General features: G+C 36.0%; 1 protein-coding gene across 14 annotated transcripts in view; it reads right to left on the minus strand.

Moving 5' to 3' along the window:
* Positions 1 to 17300, minus strand: part of TENM4 (teneurin transmembrane protein 4) — a 1564491-nt gene that overhangs the window by 1043797 nt on the left and 503394 nt on the right. The gene's annotated exons all lie outside the window — the stretch shown is intronic.

Below are 17300 nucleotides of genomic sequence, written 5' to 3' on the forward strand. Positions count from 1 at the left end.
TGATGATAAAATCTAGAAGCACACCAGCTGAGAAATCTCAAAACTCTCCAGAGGGCCCTCCTTTTCTGTTCCTCCACACCTATTCTGTTCCTCAGTTAATGTTAATTTAAAAACCATTGTACTAAGTACTACCTCCATTTGTGATTTAACATAACAGAAGCTAATAGCAATATTGAAGCAATCATGCATTTTCTTCCTAGTGCTTTGACTTTTTGCAGTATCTCAGTTTTCCACATAATTTCATCATTTATTCTATAAATCCATGGGAGGCTTAGTAATTGGCAATGAGCACATTATCATGCACATTCTTGTACCCAAAAACCTTTAAAGTAGAAAAGGTAGGAGGGAAAAACAAAACTAGGAGGTGCTTGTTTGAAGCTGATCCATATCTGCTGATAATTCTTCTGATGCTGTTAGTTCTATCATTTTAATTCCTCTGGTATGATTAGCTTGTGCTTTTATTAGGAAATTTAAGAAGAAGGTCATACCTCAAATATTTTCTTTCTTATTAGAGGCTGCAGAGATAATCTAAGATTTATGGAGCCTTTGAGGCTTTGAAGCAGTAGCTACTGATGGATTAAATGTTTTGGGTATTGGAAAGGGAAATAAAACAGAAAAAAGAGCAATGCATTTCTGCACAGTCTCTTGAGTGGAAAGCATAAATGTCTAGTTATTATTTCTGATTTGCTTTCAACTTTTCAACTCAAGTTTAAAGATTCTACAGAAAGATTAAGCTTTAGAATTGTCTGTCTCAAATGTTATAGATGTAAATGTATTTCATTAAAAGAGGGATGTATTTAAATAGAAAAAGTAATTAAGTGAAATTTCAGCTCATAGACATCAATGAAAGCTTTTGCATTGCTTTCAGCAGAGCTAGCATTTCACCAAGACATTTCATTTAAAAATCAAGTCAAAACCACTTTCTATTTTGTCACGTCTCTATATTTCAGATTAAAAAAAAAAGATTAACTGAAGTTCAAAGAACAAAGAACTATTAAAATTCAAAATTAATCTTATTGAACTATTTAGCCATGCTAGTGAGACAGAAAAATGGCTTTGGCAATCTCTCTTCATGAGAACACTGCTGTGGCTGCAGCCCCTAGATGGCACTGCTAGAAATGGTCTTGTGAGCCAGCCAGGCACTCGCAGTTCCACTGAAGAAAATACATTTTGCCAGCTGTGGTGAAGCTCACAGCAACAAGAATCTCGTTCTTTACCTAAAAGTCTGTCCTTAATGGAGTCGTTTGTTTTGTTTTGTCTTTTTCCAGTGTGTAGCAAACATGAAAAAGTCATACTCATGAAAATAAATTATGTCAAAGGGTGTCAAAACTCACACCACAAATGTGAATTTATCATTTTATGAACCCCACTTAGCATTACAGGATGTTTGTGAGGCATAATGGGTAAAAGCTACCATTTTAGCTCTTCTAAGGATAGAATTGACCTCATATAACTTTCAAGGTGGGATTCAGGTTTGTTCTCACACATCAGAGTTAATATCTCTGTGAACTGTGGGCTCACATCTTTCTGTTGCTGCTCCAATGGGATATAAATTTCCAATATGACATCTGTGATTTCAATGAGCATATCTCCGGTATATCAGGCTATCTCAAAAGGTACAATAAACCTGTATATAGACAGCTGAATTCTGATCCTGACATTCTGTTAAATGAACTACATATAATTTAAATTGAGTGAGGAACTGAATAATCAGTCTTGGAGAGATTAGAAATTAATGGCATAAAATAGCAAAACTTGTGCTCATGCCTATCCTCAAAACAAAGTACTTCCTTTTTTGTGGAAACACATTTTACAGCAGCAATACAAAGCCATCAGCTTTGATTGCATCTCTAGTTCTGTCTCACCTCCTGAATATAAGGACCAAGCATGAGATACAAACTGACTTTAAAGCCTGGTTATTAAATTTTCTTGCAATTATATAGGGAGGTGGTGGGGAGAATAACATGCAAAAAAGTAACTGTAAATATAATCCCTGTAGAGAAATCTAGGATAGGACATTGTCACTATCACAAAAAAGTTAAAGGAAGATTTTTGGACTGCAGAAAGTAATGCCTTTTCAATGACTGGCCATTAGATTAGATGGATTAGGCAACAAATGAAGTGTAAAGGAAAGGGTGTGTTAGCATTTGCCAGCAATAATTGTGCCCTGATGCAAGTGCAACTTGGAAAGAGTGCTCAGTGGAACTCCTCAGTGGGAGATGATGATATGTACATGCTTGTGCCTACCCTAGAAAATAGCTAATGTTGTCTTGCAACAGCAGAATTTTGTGTCAGTAAAAGCTGCTCAGGGTAAGTCCAACTGAAAAATTATTCCTCCGTGAAAATGAATACAAAGCAAATAAAAAATATTCTCCATTCTCAGTGGCAACATTTTAATAGTAATTTTGCCTCATTATATTTATGCAAGGTTTGGGGAGATAAAGGTCCACTGAATTTATGGCAACATAAGATACATCATCCATAGGATTTTTTTTTAACACCTTTGTGTCAGAACACCAGAGGCTGTAAGTCATAGCTGTCATCAGTGTCTTGGAGTGCCTGACAGGTTTCTCTGTTCTTTCTTCAATGACATTTTAACACTTTGGAATTTTTGTTCTGATCTGTGGGTGTGTAGGTGAATGAGTAGCTCATGTATAAGTCATGAGACAAGACTGAACAGCAAGAGCAAGGGCCAGCAGTGATATCAGAGATGAGCTCCCTCCCTCTAATCTCTGAATGTATATAGCAGTCTGAGGATGAGTAGGTAACATACCTTTTAAATAAAATACAAAAATATACCAGTAGCTACTGCATATCTACCTAGATAACACAATTTTCTATGTAACTGAGAAATAACAATAACAACAACAACAACAACAATAATAATAGTAATAATAATAATAATGCCAGTTAATATTAAAAAGCACATATTTTTTAAATACCAAATCAAAAGAAAGAGGAACAACATCAAGAAAACACTGGTTTGGGAAGTAGATCTAAAAGGTCTGAACACCTCATGTCTAACAATAAATACAGATAGCATCAATACCAAAGAAAAGAAAAATTCCAAGAAATCCACACAAACATGTTATTTCTATAGGCTAAGCTAAAATAAATCTATTTGTCATACAATTCATGCCTAGCAAACCCACCCAAATTAATAAGGATCCATTTCAGAAAAATGTAAAAAAATTTAGGGTGTCCGTTACATTTTTTTCTACATCCTGGTGCAATTTCCATGATTTTTGGCACTTTAACTTTGCTTGTTCTTTAATCTGTCACAGAAAGCCCCCTCTGTCTCACGTAGACTGGAACCAAGACACAGGAGCCTATAAATAAAAGTGACAGGGGCATGCCAAAACTCAAAAGACACTGCATACAGCACTCAGACAAAGGTTCCTAAAGCATTTTCTAAAGGCTAACCTGTCTCTACTCCCTTCTCCCACAATGACTATAATGTGATCCAAATGAAGGTCATCCTAGTTGAGCAAAGGGCAACGCAGCACAAATACTTCTTTGCAGTGTGACGGGTAACATAGATCAAAAATGTTTTCCATTAATCACAGAATCGTAGAAACGTTTAGGTTGGAAGGCACCCTAAAGACCATTTGGTTTCAACCCTTCTGCCTTGGGAAGGGACAACTTCTAGTAGACCAGATTGCTCAAAGCCCCATCCAGCCTGGCCATGAACACTGCCAGGGATGGGAGAGCTGCAACATGTGCCACCTGTACAGCTTCTATTGTGTGAGATTAGGATGTAACAGGATATAGCAGCCAGCTTTGTATTTACCTCCAAGGTCAAGCAGCATTAGCTATCCTTAGGGCATCTCTCACCAAAGAACATGGAGTTTTCCTGGCTGTGTCTCTTGGTGCAGGATGAACTCGTGTCAGAGGGAGTCAGAGCTAGAGCACCAGAAAGCGCATAACCTGCACTGAACAGTGAATTTGACACGTCCAGCATACAACCCATTTTTCCTGCTGTTGCTTTGAGATAAAAATGCACTACATAAAGGAAACCCAGCCCAGCTTCCAGTTAATCCATAACAATGCAGTGATTAGGATAACCCCCCTTAGAAACATTTCCTTCAAGAGCATGGCTGACTATTCTGTGAAGTTGGATTGAGCTACAGCATGAGAGAGTAGCACTCCAAGGAAGAGATCTGCCTTGCCATGTGTTATGGCTTCATTTTGAGCCAGCATTGAATATCTGGAGACAAGCAAAAGAAATGAGTCCATTATAAAGTGATCCTTTTTCTGTGCCTCTCAAATTCTGGAAATCAATAGGTTTTATGATTTCCTGGGGGAGAGGTGAATCCAGTTATAAGAACAACTGGCAGTTAGAGATATTTTTGTCTCCTAGGTCTCTGAAACAGAGAACAGCTAATATTAGTGACACAACAGAAATAAATGTACTAAGTATATTAATTAAATTTTCTGAAAATCCTTCTCCCATCATTAAGCAATTTGTTTTCACATATTGCTATTCGAGCTTATAGGAAACATTTTTGAGGATAAAGTGTGACTTTGGCCCCTTATTATTGATTGGAAAAAGGATGTTGAATATTTGGAAAGACTCTTGAAGTGAAGAGTGTTTGTGAAGGCATACATAGAGAAAAAGCAAATTTTTAGTGTGGCACTGGTAGAGGATTTTGACAGCCAATTACAAATATTATTTCTGATCCAAGTATCCTGCGTCACTTCACAGTGTGTAACACTGATCAGATGAACCTCTGTCTCCACAGCTGTAATTCCCTTCTGGTAGTTAGGATTATTAAGCAGTTGTCCTACCTTCCCGTATTAACCACCAAAGCTGAAAATAACTCTTGTGAGTCATACAGCAGGCCCTTGGATACCTGAATGCTCAGGTTCCTCAACACTGCTGACTGAGAACATGAAAACAGCTTTTCAGCTGCCTAAAGGAGAGGCTTATGAAATGCCTTTTAATGAAGAAATAAAAAGAAAAAAAAAGAAAAAAATTTATTCCCAAATGTGGCCCCAAAGCAGTACACAGTTCCTTTTTCAGAAATCCCACTTTGGCTAAGCTGAGATAAAGATACTCATGTTATTTGTTCACTCTGAGTACAGAAATACATGGCAGGCTAAGTTCAAAGACAGAAGTACAGTTTTGCCAGAACACGCTACTGAAGGATTAGTTATGAAGTTTGTATTTGGGAAAGCATTTATGAAATGAAATCAAATTGTTACCCTTGGCATTTGTAGAGTACAAAGGAAAATGCATTAGATTTTATAGAGATGTGGTCAGACTTTTGAACACAGACTTCTAAACTGCACATTGCTCTCCAGAAAACCCATTAGTTTAGACAATCTGAACAAATGAATGCATATGTACTGCTTAAAATCTTATTTAGGTATGTACAGGGATTTTTAGGATTGTACATATTCTGGCTTGGAAGGTATCTGAGGATATCCTGTGACTCAGTGCTCTACTGCCATTATCCTCTGCTACTTGTTGAATATCTATATGGCTACTCTTCTGCTGGACCCTCTCTGACAACATGTGAAGTCACTATTCCACTTAAATGGGAACTCTAAAGCTCAGATGTATCAACGAAAGAAAGAATACCTCTCCTAGCTCATATGGTACATTTAGAACAAAATGTGCTTGTTCTCTCCCAAGTTTCCAAATTAATGTTGTATCTTAAAGGGCTGGATGTTCCTGTTCATCTTACAATCCTGGCACACCATGAGAAAGCTAGCACTGAGTACCAGGATTTAACCCAGACTTCCAAAATGTCCAGTCAGGTTGAAGAAGGTGTGAAAACAAATAGGAATTCCAAATCTACTATCTATCCAAATTAAGATGCTAATACAATAGCTAGACTCCCAGTATACCCTTGGCTTATACAATATAAAAATTTTATCACCAAAATTGCAGAAAAGGACATCAAGAGTCTGATGCAATTTAAAATAGTAAGAGGGCCTCCATGCATATGAATGTATAAAATCCTGATGCTTTAACTCACAAATTATGCCTGCTTAGTAGGGTTGTAAAATAAAGAATTCACTTTGGATAGAACGAAACTAGAAGGACTCTGTAAGAGTTAAGACCTTCTTGAACATTCAGGTTTAAATATACCATAAGACAATTCATAACATTGATCCTCAAAACTTTCCTTTAATTTTTTAATCAAAAAAGCAAATTAGTACAAAAACAGAGTTGGACTAGAAGTTGCTAATAAAAATCTAGCAAAATGTGCTGGATTTACTATATTCTCATTGTAATTCTCATTGACTACCTCCTAATCTTACAATGTGCTAACTATAATTTTTGAATTAGTTATTTTTTGAATAGTTTGATTTCCATGTAAATTCTCTGCAAAGCTATTTGTGTGTGTCAATAAGAGAAGACTTGAGGCTGACTTGAGGCTTTTTCTCAGACTCTAGGCTTTGAATAAAGGGTGAATGCAGCATTAATTTAAATCAGTGTATTGATTAAAAAAGGTTGTTGGGTTATTTTAAACTTCAGCTGTTTGTCTGCCACCAAGGAGGTCCAGTGGCCCTTCTGCAGCTAGAAGTTTCTTCAGTTTTTGAGAAACAGTGGTCATGTTGGTTTGCCAGGCCAGTACTTCTCATAATTGTAGAATGGTTGAAGTAGTGATATATGATTCGTAATTGGGGTGTTTAGCCACATCTTCATATATTTTTTTAAAAACTAGGTGTTTAACAGATATATTTTCTTTTTGTTTAAGAAAATGTTGTGGTTATGTAAATATGTATACATGTACAGATCAGTTTGTTTGAAGGAGAAAAGCACACACTATCTCCATTAAAAAAGAAAGGAATAAAAATAATGTTAAATAAATTACCTTTCCTTTCAAATACATTTCATATAACCATAGAAGAGCAGATACACCTTCCACTAAACAAGACTGCTCAAAACCCCATCAAACCTGACTGAACAGTTCCAGGGATGGGGCATCCACAGATTCCCTGGGCAACTTGTGCCAGTGCCTCACCACCTTTTCAGAATGTCATCTGAACATCTACAATTCTAGGAAATGTGCACAAAGCTCTTTAACTCTTGAGGGAAAGAAAAGATGATTTAATAGATTTAAATTTATCCTTCCACAATACAGTCAGAGGGATGAAGTAAAAGAAAATACCCCATTTTAAAGCCTACTTCCACTTTCTAGCTGAAGCAGTTTCTGCAAATTATTTTTTGTGGTTTGTTTTGTTTTTTGTTTTGTTTTTGTTTGTTTGTTTGTTTTGTTTAGTTTTGTTTTTTTCTTTCACAGATATAATTAAAAGGTTGAAAAAAAATTCTGCATGGTTTTCTGTTTTTTCTTCCTCTCTATTAATTCATCTTAACTTCAGGGGCCATCAAAGAGTTGTTAGATGTTGTAAAAGACCTCTGGAAAGTTCTCATGTTTCCAAATAAAAATCTAGAAACGTTTTCTTGCATATCTGTTTCCTACAATGACTCCATTTATTCTTTTTACCAGCAGTGATACATACTATCAATTAATATTGCATTTGCCTTTTGGTTAGTCAGAAAACAGGCTGGGATAAATTAATTCCTTAAACTGCATGTTAGGAAACATTCAACTATAATTTATGACACTTTCCATCTTCACAGCACTTCTTGAAGCAAAGGCTTTGGGAAGAAAAAAAAGCATTTTTCTCCGGCACTCACGATATCTCAAAGGTTCAGAAGGGCTGGAAACTACAATTGGCACTTGGCTTTCATGAACCCCTAGAGAGCCTTTTCTCTCACACATTAAATGCACAACAAATAGGACAATCTCTGGTCTTAGAGCAGTTTTTGTGGAGGTGACAAGTCTGTTGAGATGGTGTCAGGAGCCCAGCATGTGTACTCTCCCTGGATGTGCAATTTGAACTCTCTGTTGATAAAAATCAGCATTGTTTTCTCTGACTTCAGTGGAGCTATTCCTGATGACAGCTGTTGAGCTGTTGGCCAGCACTTTCCAAGTGCTTGATTTTATGGCAATTTCTGAATCAGAGAGGTATGTGGATTCTCCCAGACCGCAGAGCTTTCCCTTTAATATCAGTAGATCTTTTAGTAAATTAAAGAGGGTTTGTGAAAAGACAAGTATTCACTATTGGATGTTGCTATCCTGCAGATTTCCATAGGAACAGAATGTAGTTATCTCCCTAGGCAGTCATTTGATAGAGTTATGAAGCAATACACACTAGAAATATCTGTTTCTGTCATATTTATAGCAATTATGTCAAATAGTGAATTTAAATCATTTGAGCTGATTACTGCAGGTTTTTGAAAACACACAGTTTGACGTATTCACAAGTTTCAATTACTGTATGTGGAATGTAATTATGTGGAGTACAAACCTCCAGGGGAAGTGGTGTTTTCTAAATACACCTTGTCTGTAATGCAATGATCTTTACTCCTTTTCTGCTCCAGATTTGAAAACATCATAAATTTTGGCAATGGCTGATCACTTTTCAGATTTCACTTTTAAAATCTGCATAGACCTAAGTACAAAGAGAAAAAATCATCACAATCTCAGCAACCCATGTGCTTTGTGATCATATAAATGGAATAACTCTTCAATTTTGCTTTATATTTTTCTGGCAACTGTTCAAGACACCCTGAGTACCGTTTTTACTAAGAGAAAGCTTTGAGTACAATGTAATTTCTTTCAAAACAAGCCTTTTAAAGAAGAAACTTGATAATGATTAATCAGCTGATATGTTTTGGAAATTTTAGGAGCCATTCTCTTAAAGTTATTATACCAGCTTTAGTGGCCAACTGTTCCTTATGGCAAAAAAGATGAATGATCATCTGATCATCAAGTCCTGTCACCTGTGATTGTAGCAAGCATAGAGCAAATGTCTTGCACATATATCCTCCCAAATCCCACACAGCTCAGTCCTTCTGAAAGGGTCCTGCCTAAAATGTGCTCCAGGAAAGGAGCAGGAGGGCTGAGGGCTGTGGAAGGTGACGGGGCTGGAAGTCAGCATTTTGCTGTGCTGCTGATCGCAGTGTTTATAACAGCTTTCTCTTTTGTCCTTGCAAGACATTTTGTGTTAGCCCCAGTGCCACAAACACTGGCATCGGTGGTTGTACTTCTGTGAGATCTGCAGTTTCATCCACAGACCTTCCCATATGGAAATGCCGATTAAAATTTATATTATGCTTTTAAATACACAAAGTTTCAGAGCTGTTAAATTTGATCATCTCTAAAGCATCTGTGTATTTCATTTGCATCTCTCAAAAACAGATTGACATTAAAATCCATTTTATTTGGGTTGCTGTGATAACCCCAAATAACCCTAAATTCCTTCTGTTCATATTTACTCACATTCATGGCTTTGGAAACTCCTTATCCTTTTGATGTCTTTATTTTCATTGCTAGTGAAGCTGTTTTCATATCTAGCATGGGATGCAGATCTGTTTATTTTATTTTTTGACAAATTTTGAACCACACACGAAGGAATACATTTGTGATTATTCTTTTTCCTTAAAAAATTACATGTCCTTTCTATTGTGACATTTATCAAAATAATTCTAATTATTATCATTCAAATTTCAAATCACCTTCTTCCTAAAGAGCTGAAAAATATGCTCTTGACAGGATTGACAGAGATTTGATGTGGACTTCTGCTTTAAAGGACCAGTAAAAGCCTTTTTTACTATCTGGGTAAATATGACTTTCAATCCCCAAATAGTACAATTTATTTCCGATTAAATAGAAATGTGCAGGAAAGGAAGTGAGGAAAAGCTTTCTTTTGAAAAGAAATTTTATAACCCCTAGGTCCACTCAATTCCAATGTTACTTTGACACAAGACAGAACCTTCCTATTGACCTTGATGACTAAACATTTTATTGCTGTACCCTTATCTGATAAACATTCCTAAAAGGCAACCAGGGTGACATGTCATTTCCTAATGTGACCACAGTGTCCCGGCATAATTCTGGAAGAATGCTGATCTCACATTCTGGTCACATTGGTGAAATGTTTCGAAAAAGATCATCAGAATGGAAAATCAAAAATGAAAAAGTGAAACCTATTGTAATATAATTTAGTTTCCAGAGCCTTTGAATATAATGGAAAGTATGACTAGAAGTAATGCATTCCCTATTGACCATTTTCTACATAATGACTTGCACTATTGCCATTTCCTTTAACCTATTTGTATGGATTTCTAGAAAGAAGTAGTCTACATAAATGAGAATATATTTCTTTTCCTGAAGATGTGAGCAAGTTTTACATAAAAATATAAATACATTTACTTGTTTGGAAATCTAGAATTATCTGTATGAATAGATGAGAAACCAGTGCCACTTTCATTTACACAGTGTATTAGTCCAAGTAATGCAATTAGCACAAATAACGACCTGTCTACATGATCTTCACATTAATCTTCTCCCATGGTAGTTATTTTCCACTGATTTAAATTTCTGACCAATTAGTTAATAGTTCAGCAATGAATATAAAATATGGGTGTCTCTGGGCTTCTTAAAACCAAATAAACACAAAATAATTTATGAGAATTAACAACAGAGAAATTAATTGTGATTGACATAGTGACCATGTATGGACTAAACACTGTATGTGTTACTGAGACTGTTATTAGCCAAATAATAAATGTTAAAAAAAAGATGGATATATACAAATAAATGAGTGGCACAGGGAAAAACAAAGCAGGTTCTCTGTCATGGAGGCCTTGATGAGACTGGAATAGTTTTAGATAAAAGGAAACCAGAATATCTGCATATCAGGGAATGCTAGGGCATTGTTGCCTGGGAAGAGATGAGAGACGAGGAAATTATGAGATCCATAATTTTCTGCATATATTGGATCCTTCTTGAAGTCTGCTGGATTAAAAACTGCATCCTAATTTAGTCCAATGCAAATAATCCCAGCAGAAAGGCTCTTGAGACAGTGAGGTGAAGAACAAGAAGAGTAATTTTTATCATAGGACCTCCAGTAGGGCTCAAATTACAAATTATGTTATCAAAACACAATGGTTATTGACCTATTCACTGTACATTTCTAAATTAAAAACAGCCCAGATAAGGTTAATTCAGACTACCTGATATTCTTCACTCTAGTGTTAGAAAAGGGCTTTTTTCAGAGCAGTCGTTCTGACTGCCCTGAAAGACTGATTCATCTGCCTGTGTGGTTAAATAAAAATTTCTTATGTATTCTGTCTGTGCCATCAGGACTCTTTTTTTCCTTTTAGACGAGCTCCTTTTCTCTATGAGTATGAACACAGATATCAGTTCTAGTAATTTTCCGTCCTCTACTGCCTTGAGATTCTTACTAGCAGCCAGATAGCCTGAATCCTCTGTAATTATTATCAGATCTTGTGGTAGCTGGTGTGGAACAACAGCATCAGGTGTAACGCTATAAGAAGGTCATATCTTGGCTTTTAGTAAAAGATCTAGTGAATTAATTTAGCAACAATATCAAGTACTAAGCTCAATGTATGTTTTAATTAACAACAAATGTGTGTCATAATTAATAAATTACCTTAGAGGCAAAAATAATTTAATGACTTGTAGGTTAGAGATCAGTATACACAAAAAGAAATGTAGGCATGGGAAACATATGAAAGGTTTAACAGGAGGTTAAAATTTTCACATACATGGAATACATTAATATTTAACCTCTTGAGATAAAAACAATTCTGCCGCAGGATAACTGAATTCTTTATGTCTAGTGAATTGATAAATCCTGTCTGCCTTATTGAATCCTTGAGTTAGAGAATGGCTTTCGGGAGGCTTCTGTTCACCAAATCTGGATGTCTTTAATGAGCACAACTGTTATAAAAAATTCTATTAAAAATTTAAAATTGAACTTAGGTATTGCACCAATGAATAAATGTGCACTACGTTTCAAGAATAATGTTTGCTTCATTTTAGAGTCCTACTCTGAATTCAAACCAAAATCTTCTGAAGCCTCTAGTTTTGAATTTGTACCATAAACTTTATAGACTGCCCATGAATCATCCTCTTAAGCCTAAAATAATTTAATTTAATTTAAGGCAGCTGAGATGCCCATGGCAATGAAGCCAAGTTACAAACTACTACAGAGAATGATTTCTTTAAATGATTTTTATGGTAGAGACATGACAGTTTAAAATAATTCTAATAACATATGTGAATCCTCCACATATATATTGTGGTATCTGTGATATTCTAAACTACCTAGTTGTTTTCACTGCTTCCACAAAGCAGTTCAAAGGCAGATATTATTCAATTAATAGAGAATAATAGAGTGTAATCACAGACTATCAAAGAACGAAGGAAATTAAACACTTGAAATAAAAAGGGAAAATTTTCAGTAATTTACTCAAAGTAGCAGTATTTTACATGATACAACGCCAACTATCAACAAAACATGAGAGCATTTCAAATAAAGAGTTGATGGGGGGACCACTTTTCCAATTCTTCAGTTCAAAGGCCAAATTTCTCTGCCAAGTCTAGAGTAGAAAAACTGAGGTCCTTCACAGCAGGGCAATTTAAGATGTTTACTGCAAGTGCCTAGGTCTCTGTCTTGATCAAAAAGGTAATGGTCTCACCTTTTCTGTAGGTTTTTCTGCACCCGCCTTTATTGTTCTCTGCAGGAAGTTAGGATCTCACATGAAACTTAGTAAAATCACCCAATTTTTTAGCTATTGGAGCTCTAAAAGTAGAAATTAAACCAAAAGGTCCAGTTTGAATCTAAACAAGCTCTCATAGAGACTTGAGGGTGCTGCCCACATTGAGGGCACAGGAGAACAGGAATAGATGATGTTTCAACAATGCAGGAGTTGGAGATGACTGGGAGACTCCCTTTAAGTGTTCATCCTGATACAAAATAAAATAGGGGATTTAAGTACTGTAGGTGAATTACAAACTCTATAACCATCCTGCACAAACTTTGGAACATCTCATGGAAATCTCTCCAAGTGAAGCTGAGCACTATTCAAGGTCAGAGAAGGACATTTTATTTTTGTAGAGTAGTACCTTTCAATTTGAAATTTTTGGTTTTGTCATCAAAATATTATTATATTTTAGCCAAAGTCAAAATCCAGCTCTGAAATTAATGAACAGGGAGAAAAACAGGTTTGAAGCCTTTCCACTACAATTTCTGTAATTTCAGAATTGTTCTCAATATATTGCTCCTAGTGCTAGGGTTTTAAGAGCTGCTCCTGTTAGGTCTGATTTTGGAAGCTTGCTGGTATATTCCATTGCAAATGACCTCTTCCTCTGTCTTTAGAGCTGAACTTGAATGTGGGCAGCATCACAAATCAGCACCAAATCAAAGGACTTGGTGCCCTTGTCCTGTATTTTCCACTTAGTCCCAACCCCAGAAAGGGATCTGATTTTATCTGAGTGAAAGCATCAATCATAAAAAGACAATTAACAATAATTCCTGTAAGGTTACCTCAAAGCTGCAAGATATCCTCTTTTAGAACAAGAGGAAATGGTATAATGTTTCACTAGGGGACGTTTCGATTGGGTATTAGGAAACATTTCTTTACAGAAAGCGTAAGAGACTGCCCAGGGCAGTGGTAGAATCACTGTCCCTGGAAATCTTAATAAAACAGGTATATATGGCAGCTGGGGATATGGTTTAGTGGTGGACATGGCAGTGATATAACAACAGTTAGACTTCATGATCTTAAAGGTTTTTTTGCAACCCTAATGACTCCAGGATTCCATCATCTCTTGTTCAAAAACTGTGCTATTAGAGGATCAGCATGTCTCAGCAGCCTCAGAATTGAGAAAGGTGTTCTGATTTGGACTGTTCTATGAGTAATGTTTCTTCAACAAGGGATGAGTTGGAACCTAAACCTTGAGTAGGAACCTAAACCTTGAGCAAGTCTGGCCCAACATCCTTCTTGCATGAATTAGAGCATCTTCCAAACTATGGTGCTTTATATCAGCCGTGATATAGATTGTCAGTCTGGCTTAAGTTCACTCTTTTGGTGGGGAATAGTTTTTGATTTGAAATTTTTTATAAAAAAAATCAGATCTCATCCAATGCTTTAAAATAAATAATTTCTAAATTTTTCAGCATAGAAATGAGCATTCACACTTAGGCACTGGGATAAAAATCAAATATGTTTCTGTTTAGAATGAACTCTGCCCTGAGATTTTTCACAAATTTTACATCTGGTTCCCAAATGAGCTCAGCTGATAATCAGTGACTTATGAGAAAGCATCAAGAAACATGTCTTTTCAATCTGCTTACAAGGTCAAAAAAATCCCAACAGGATTTAATATATGTACACAAGCCTGGTGTATCGGAGGGCTGTGTTTCTTTACAATGCCAACAATTTGATGAGAATATCAATTAAACATGACTGTATAGTTAAAATTTCCATCTCTAAATGCAGCTGCAGCAAGTAACAGGACTGCTAATCAAAGCAGTGTTATAATTTAGCAGTGATGAGGAAAGCAGTAGCCGTCAGAAGGGAATAACAGAAAGGAGGCAGCTGCTTTCGTATCATTTTAGTGTCCATTTCTTTAATGAGCCCAAAGAGACAATTCCCTGCTGACTATTCATTAATTAATGGAATTTATGAGAGGAGAAGAGCTATCAGCATGCAAACAAGTGGAGAACAGGTGATGACGGTCTGTTTGCAGGGAATGAGCATATTGAGGGAAGGAAGGTTTTGAATAAAGCAAATGATCTGGAAGAGATGTTTAAAAAGCTAAGTTACAAATTCCTCCTCTGGGCAGCAATGATGTGTGGCTTACAGGTTAACAGAGACATATTATTAAACTCAGGTTATGAAAAATCCATGGCAACATCTGGGAAAAAAAGGGACTCAGCCCAGAGGACTCAGCACCTGTCTCTTTCCTGTTCTGAGGGACTTCCACCATTTCACAATTACTTGATTGCATTAATAAACAGTTGGATAAATCCCATTAGAAAACTCTGTCTCCTTCCCTCTTGGTCTTTCAATGTTATACTAGTGTCTTGACCTTTGGCTGGGACCTCTGTGATGCCTCTCAAAGCAAACCAGACTCTTTCACAGACATGAAGATCTCAGGGCTCAGAGAAGATTTTGCCAAAATCAACCTGCAGAGATTAATAAAGAGAAGATAATATTGCAGTTCTGGGCATAGCCACCTCTTTTTCTGGCAGGAGACCCTTTGCATATGAATGGCATCAAAGGGTAGCTGAGATTGCAGATTTGATCGTAGCCTCATGGTATCAGTTCACACAGGAATTCTTTGAGCCTCTTTGCACAACTTGAATTTTTGTAATATTAAACACCCTCAATCCTGGTTCCAATTAATTCTCTTTGATCAGAAAGTTTAAAGTGCTTGCATTTAGATATATTTGTACTAAACAAAACTGGTAATGCTGTTTCTATCCATTTTCTACTACGGGGATTTTGTGTAGGATGTGAGAGGAACCTGGTGGAGCTCAGCTCTACAAGTGCAAACCCCTTAAAGATTTGATATTAGCAACATAGGTAAGAGTAGCCACAAGCCTCTTGTAAACAGGACAGGCTGAGGCAGTAGATACTGGATATGTGGGATAGACTGTGACTGCAAAAGTTCCAAACATGATCCCACCAGGTTTTGGGGATTAACATTATAAAGGTCATAGTGACAATCGCACTCACAAAGTACAACATTCTTAGAAGTCTGTTCCACGCTTTCTTGACTCTTCTGCATATGCAGTAGCCAAAAACAAGGATTTCATTTTTGACACTATATTCTACATACAAACTGTTCCACATATGTTCATGGAGTGGGTAGATATAGCACATGCTTTTTCTACAGAGATTTTTAAATGTCAGGGATGTTACACATTTTTCTCAATGGCTCTTCTGTCGGGTGGATGATGAAGTAAACAAACAAAAAAAAGAGTTGAGCAATTTTGTCCAAGGTCATTAGTTATGACTTACTGCAAAACAAATCTGGAATGCATCATTAAAAATAAACAAAACAAAACATAGCAGTGTGTATGAGAAAATATGGAGTACAGGAAGATCCCCTCCTTTTATACAATATTGTTTTATCAAATTTGACTGATCTTAGGGCTGAGGGGAGGAAGAGGGATTCTGTTAGCATTAGGGAGACTTGGGCAAATAGGGGTAAGGCTTAGGTAATAAATAACGTCCTTGATTCCACAAGTATATTTATAGTTAGTTTTAAGAATTGTCCATTAAATATTCTTAGATTTATTTAATTTCTCACATATCTTTGAATTTTTTTCTAAAATCTGAAGCTCCAGGAGTCCTATGAAAACTTAAATTTTTGTTATAACATAGGTTAAATTAGGCAAAAACAAAACAAACAACAATCCTACAAAAAACCCACAAAATCCGCGACCACCAAACCAAACTGTAACAAATCAAACCAAACCAAACCAGAAAGCTGGAAGTTAAAATACGTATTTTAAAGAATTCCCTCAATTTTTAAACCAGAATACAGTTTCTGTTTGATTTCTTTTAAATTTCAAGGGGATGCTCAATCCATCCTCCTGACTTCTTGGGGTGACTCCTTTCGCAGGAAAAGTGACTCCTTTCTACAGATCATCTTTCTATCTATATGAAATTTGTTCTTTTGCTCCAATCTAGTTCATGAGTTCAAAACAGTTTTAGTAAAACATGAAATAACAAAAATTAGTACAAATAATTGGTGAGTAAGGAAATTACAGTTGTCACTTTCTTAGTATATTCATTCAAGACTGCATGATAGAGAATGGAAGCCTGTCTTGTTCCACTGTAAAATATTTAATTGACTTCTAATAAATAATATGCAGCTTTCTTGGCCCAGCTATTTCATTCATAGGAATGACCTATAAAACCCCTTGAGGATAAACCACATACTGCTAATTACAAACAGAATATTCTGATTATTTCTTGGACTTTTAGCACTTTGATGAGAAATGTTGAAAATATTGGCCATTTATCTCCTTTCCTGTCTGGAAATATGTGTCTAATGCCATCTTGGTCCAGGCAAAATCTAGCTAGTGAAAATATCATGCATGAGAACACACATATCTTTTAAGTTTGCTGATGTATTATAGAAATTACATCTATCAGAAAAGACAGGCGGATTGTTCAAAGCATTATAGGCCAGGCTGCATAAACTTTACAAAAATGCCCAAACTTTACAAAAATTTCCACATACCTGAGGGGAAAAACTAGCAGAATTTTAAAGTGATTATTTCCAAAAGAACCTGTGACAAATCCACACACAAGCCAAACAGATTCTGAAATTATAACCTGAGTCATATCACATCTAATATGTAAGAAGAGAGAGGAGTTGTTTTCAAGGAGATAAAGAAAAAGAAAATAAATTATTGTTTTCCACTTCATCTTTTTTTCTTATCTTTTTTTT

The sequence above is a fragment of the Zonotrichia albicollis genome, chromosome 2 (assembly GCF_047830755.1).
Source record: "Zonotrichia albicollis isolate bZonAlb1 chromosome 2, bZonAlb1.hap1, whole genome shotgun sequence".
NCBI lineage: Eukaryota > Metazoa > Chordata > Aves > Passeriformes > Passerellidae > Zonotrichia > Zonotrichia albicollis.